Below are 6189 nucleotides of genomic sequence, written 5' to 3'. Positions count from 1 at the left end.
CTTAGCATAATGTTTTCAAGGTTCATCCATAATGGCATGTGTCAGCTCATTCGTCTCAATAGAGTAGCATTTTAGAGCTAGAAAGGAACTTTTAAGTTCATTTATTCAATAAATACTAATTAAGCAACTCCACTGTTCCAAGCACTATGCTAGGTATTGTGTCTGGTTCCATTATTGCCTTAGCTTTTCCATTCCCGGTGTGCTGCACTTTGAAAACTGGGGGGGACCCAAACCAGTGACACTCCTTCCTGGTTGCCCTATCAAGTCTGGGTCTCAGAGTGCATAGAACTTCTCTTTAGACATTTACTTTGATTAGGGGTTTAGATTTTCTTCACGTGGATGGTTTTCTCTGGAAGAAAAGGGTGGAAAGTGAATTCCAGCTTGCCTGGAATTCTGGGTACTTGGTTCTTTAGCTCACATTTTTGCAGATTCAGGTCTCAGCTTCTCTCACTACTAATTTCAAAGCTGAAATCTGTGTTGGTGAAGGAGAGACCCAGTCTTTGTGGTGGGCCAGCATGGGCCTAGGGGCTCCCTTTCAGTGTGGGAAGGATAAGGGAGCCCTGATGGGCACCCTAGGCCCATAGCTCCTGTCAAAGGCCTTCCTTCACCAAACCTTAGGTAGGCCCCTCAGAGTCCTCTTTTCGACTAGGCTTGTCCTTGGGCCCTGTCTAAGTCAGTCTTAGCAGAATCCTGCTGAGGAGGTCTTCCCCATCCTTGATATCTGATCAAGTTCCTTATCTTCCACTTACGATGTCTCAATCTTTGACTTGCCTTTAGGCAAGAATCCCCTTAGGTATTTAAGCAAGTATCTCCCCTACCTGTGATGCCCCTTCTTAGCAATTATCCATCTACTGTCCCCGCACTCTGTTGACTTAATTGTATTTGGAGTTGAACACAATTATTCTCTCCTATTTCATGACCTCTACTGCAATAATTTTGAGTAAATTCTTCCTTACAGTTTTACCAAATGTTTTCTTTAACAGTCCCAGTCATGACCCTTGGTTGTATTCACTCCCCTTAGCAAGTGCAGAAAGAGTGTAGACCTTGGGGGCCGTGGGATGGGGGAGGCCTGTGGGATTTGGGGCTCTCATGAAAGACTCGAAGGCCTCAGAACCCAAGAAGTCATGGAGGTCGCGAGTGTCTTCCATTTATTCTGCTGTGACATGGTGGAAAGAACACTAGACTTGTCTAGCCAATGTAAGAAATAATAAAGTCTTATTTTAATAATACTATTAAACCTTAACTTTAGCTCAGACCCTAAGGAAAACCTGACAGTTTATTCAGACTAACACATTATTCTTATACCCTTTACCTTATATATTTCTACTTTCTTCCTGGAGTCCCAAGAATTATGTGTCAGATTCATAATAGAGGCCACAAACTGTTATCGTTATGACCTGCTCTAGTGAATTATCTGACAAGGCTTGTCAGGTGTGCGGTCTTGGAGCTGGCTTGGGGTTTCTTTGATTGTCTCACTTTTTTTTTTGAACTCTAGAGGTAACTCCACCTTAGGTTTACAACCTGGCCTCTCCTACTAGTATAAATTCTATTCGGCGCTGTGGGACTTCCTATTTATTCAAAAAACACTATTTAAATACAGTGTTGAGCAATACGATACCTTTGGCACAGAGTTTTCCAGCCCGAGGAGCAAGTTCCTGATCTTGTGAATCAGGAAGCTGGCCTTTATCACTCCAAAGGAATGAAAGAGTCATGGGTAGGGCCCACCTGTCCACCACCAGAGTTGCAAGGCTGCTTGGGAATCACACTAGCATTTTTGAGAACTGAGTCTATTGCAGATTCCTTATAAATATAGCTTGACTCAGCCACAGTGTCACAGACACCTTTGGGACATGAAGTGGATACTCTTCTTTGGGGTCCTTATTGGGCCCAGCCTCTGTGGCCGAGAAAAGTTTTTTGGGTAAGTTCCCTTTGGACTTATTATTACTTGGTTAGTTCAGAGTATGGGAGTCCAATGAATTTGGAAATGTGTGACAGATGATACTTCAAGAGGTATGGCATTGAGAAAGAAGACCTGGGCTCCTGTCCCAGCTCTGCCCTGTGTCATCCTGGACAAGTTACTTGCCTCTCAGGTTCAATTTTACATGTGAAATCAGACTAGGTGGCCTCTGCAGTCCTCCCTAGCTCCCTAATCTCCTGCCAATTCTTTTTCTTCCTAGTTCTTATTTGTCAGGTCAGTTCCAGGAGTCTTCTGCTTTCATACTCCTATATTATGAACTAACAAGAATTACCAGAAATGGTCTAATTTCTGTCCTGCTTAAGGGAAAACCTGGGTCTTAGGCTTTTTGGCTGCACCTCTCTGTTAACGGTGAAGGCTTAGTAAAGCTGGTGCTTTCTCATTAGCACTTGGGACATGGAGATTTGATAGGTCATAGCTCTGAAAACTGACGTGCCAGGATTCACCTGTACACTGTGTACACACATGCTCAACGTGCTCCACACAGAATGCTCTGTGGTTTGCAAAGGAGAGGACGCTTGGGAGGTAGGAGAGATGAAAGGATGCCATGGTACCCTGCTGGAAGATTGGATTCTAATAACTCATTACTGCATAAATGCTTTGCCATTTGCAAAAAGCTTTAGTGTGCCTTATCTTTTGGATCACACAGCAACTCTGCCAGGCAGGGGTGTTATTTTCCTTAATTTAAAGATGAAAAAACTCAGCCTCAGAAAGATTAAGAAACCAGCCCAAGGCCACTTAGCTGGTAAACAGGGGAGCTGGAACTCTGAATGCAAAACCCACACCCTTTTGCTGTAACACAAGGTAATCTCCAAATGGAATCCTATATCTCACTGATCTGTCTGTATCTACTAGTGTACTCTGTTATACTATCTGGCTAACGGGACTTTGAGGTTGTTTGCTGAGGTAATTACAGTACCCCCCTTATTTGTGAAGGATCCATTCCAAGGCCCCCAGTGGATGCCTGAAACCACAGATAGTACCAAACCCCATATATACTATATTTTTTCCTATGCATACATACTTATGAGAAGTTTAATTTATAAATTAGGCACAGTACAAGATTAACAATAATAATAAAATGGAATAATTATAACAATATACTGTAATAAAAGTTATGTGCATGTGGCCTCTCTCAAAATATTTATTGTACTATATTCACCCTTCGTCTTGTGATGATGTGAGATGATGTGATGAGATGAAGTGAGGTACTCAGAATGGTGTGTAATTGAAAACTTACGAATTGTTTATTTCTGAAGTTTTTCATTTAATACTTTCAGAGTGCATTCTCCGGTAACTGAAACCACAGAAAGCAAAACCGTGGATAAGGGGGAACCACTGTACTTATAATTTTTATGGTGATAACTCCTGTTCACACCTGGTCTCTAATGCCAAATAGCTTAGAGGCATCAGGCACAGCAGGTGGCCGGGGAAGGAGATTTTTCCTCAGGCAGCTCAGTGTAATAACTCCGCTTGCTGCCATGTGGGCTGACACCTGGAGCTGTTAGGCTCCCCCTGCAGCTATTCATGTGGCTGAAAAATCTTTATGTCTCAGGATACAGACTTCTGTATCCTGCAGTGGGCACCTGAGTTGAGACAGCTGAAGTGGGCGCTGGAGTCCTCACCACAGGAGAGGGCACAGAAAGGGCTGTGTGCCTGCGCTAATTGCAGATGGTTTTAACCATTAGTACCATCCTCACCCCCAAATCTGGTCTCACTCCATAGCATGGAACCCAGCAAAGGTGGTGGGATCCTTCTGGGATCCATAGACATGTCCCAGGAGCTGAACATTTAGAGCAAGGCCTCTGAGCATTCAAGTGGTTGGGAAGCCAGGACATAAGTTGGCTTGGAGGGGGTACAGTGCTGAGGAGGTGAAGATGATGGTTCCCCCCAAACCCTCCGCCCTAGTCTGTTCTTTCTACTCAACTCACCCGCTTCCCTAGTCTGTCTTTGCTGGTGTGTTTTGTCCTGGTCTTCAGTCACCTTAAGGATGGGATGGTGGCCAGGATGCGTAGAGGTGTGAGGCAGGCAGAGAACATGAAGTAGTTGCAGAACTGGCTGCAGCATCAGCTGTAACTGGCAGGCATTTAAGAGTTCTGTGCCGCGTCTCTCAGGACTCCTGGCTGATGCTAAGCCTGGCTGAGGATTCCAGTGAGACAGGTACAAAGACCAGGCCACTTGGGGAGGGATAGAAGCTCAGCACCAAGGTGACTATTGACTGTCCGGAACATGGGACAAGTGTGAGAGAGTGAGAGGGGATCACCAACCATTGTTAGGAAGCAGTGGGACAGCCCTGGGCATCGGAGAGGGCCAGAGTTAGCCAGAGCTGTAAGAATACCTGTGTGACGCAGAGGGGTGAGATGGCAACCTGCAAATCCCATCATATCCCCTCTCCCAGGCCAATCTTCCATAGTCAGAACGAGTTTAAGGTCTTTGAATAGATTTCCAGATGGTAGTCATAGGTTGTATTCAGCCACCCACACAGCGAAGGGCATTTTCCAAACAGAGACGAGGGCTTTGAGGACAAGAAAAGGCTGCCCTTCACTTGTGGTCTCTGCTTCCAGGCTCTGATGGACTTATGTTCATGGGAATAGTGTTACTTGATGACCGGCTATTTTGAGCCAGAACTCGCCCGTTTGGCCTGCTACTTTCCTGTCATGATCGGTCAGCAAGGTGTTTAAAATTGCTTAAATTAATGTGAGTGCAGGCACGAGTAATCTCTGACCGGTCAGCAATGTTCAGACACGGAAACAGGTGTATACTTGTGACCGGTCAGTAAGGTGTTAAACAGCCCCTTCTCCCCAATCTCAGCGCCGTCTGAAGACTGCCCTCGCATTGCCGCCTCTGGGTGGGGAAAACCTCGTGGGTGATGGGAGCTGTTCCGAAAGCCTGGGTGGGAGATTGCTAGGCAGTGAAGGGAAAGGGCTGGGTATCCAGGCAGAGGGAACAGCATGTGCAAAGCCACGAGGGCAAAGTGCATGGTGAATTTGGGATTTCATCGAGGCGAGAGCCAAGAAGGTGTAGGAGGGAGAGGTGGAGCAGAGACAGACAGGGAAGGACTCTACCCTGCTCCAGCCCTATGTCAGTGTAAAAATGTCCAAACCTGTTGAGAATTTTTATATGAGTTGATTTGATTTGATTTGAGCCAAGCAGATGACCTGCCAGGGAAGCGAGATCTCAAATGCTCCAGAAAATGACAGTTTTGCAGTTTCTTTTCTTCTTTTGGAATTACAGAGGAAAGATAAGGAAGATTACGTGAAGGTGGGGATTAGAGGCTAGTTAACAAGATTATGTGCTCCCTCCAGGGGTCTGAGAAAGAGGCATTCAAGGTGTGTTAACCTAGCAGCCCAAGAACAAAGGACAGGGCTTTGCTTAAGGTGAAGATAAACCTTTTACAGACCTGGGACGTGACTACCCACAGGGACCTACCCAGTTAGGAATTTATGATCAGATTACTCTGTGAGGCTACTTTTGCTTAGATCGCAGAGCCCCTTTTCTGGTGCACATCTCCCCCGCCGCCTTTCTAAATACCTCGGCTGTGTCTTTAACCCCTGTAGCCGGGCTGCTTACCGCGCGATGAAACGGGCTGTGCGTTTGATCATGTGAGATTCTCTGTGACCCACGGTCAGGACTTCCAAGAGTACGGAAGTTCTGTTGTGAAGCAGAACTTTGGAAAAAGTAAAACAAATGCTCTGGGTAGATGTGTAACATGATTTTTATACTTCTGAGAGCTCCTTATTTTTTATGTTCCTCTTTTCCTCTCTTCCTGCTCTGTTTCCCTCCCCTGCTTCTTTGTGATTGCTCTTGTCAGTGCTGTATTTTACAAATGCCTAATTTTGCCAATATCAGTGCAGAGGCACATTCTAGAACACCACTTCTAAGACCTTTTTTTTTTTTTCCTGGGGAGCTGGGAATGGGTTGTGACAGAGCATGAGTTTGGCAGATGGGCCCTGGTATTTAGCCAGGAGTAAGGATTTCCCTTCTGTTTTAAACCCTTCCCTTTTTTGTGAGGCTGCCTGCCTGTGTCAGGGAAATGGGGGTTCGACTCGTCTTCTCAGGGCTGCAGTCCAACTCCTAGCAAGCCTGTTGGGTTCAGACTGAGAGCTGCACAGCCAGTGGCTCCTCCACCACGGCCCCAGCAGCACCTGTGGATGCAGTTAGCTGCCCACCTCCCAGGGCCCTGTGGAGAGCGGGAGAAAGTGAGCCTTTGGCAC

This window comes from Miniopterus natalensis, chromosome 10 (genome assembly GCF_054644295.1).
Source record: "Miniopterus natalensis isolate mMinNat1 chromosome 10, mMinNat1.hap1, whole genome shotgun sequence".
NCBI lineage: Eukaryota > Metazoa > Chordata > Mammalia > Chiroptera > Miniopteridae > Miniopterus > Miniopterus natalensis.
This window is presented reverse-complemented; position numbering follows the sequence as displayed.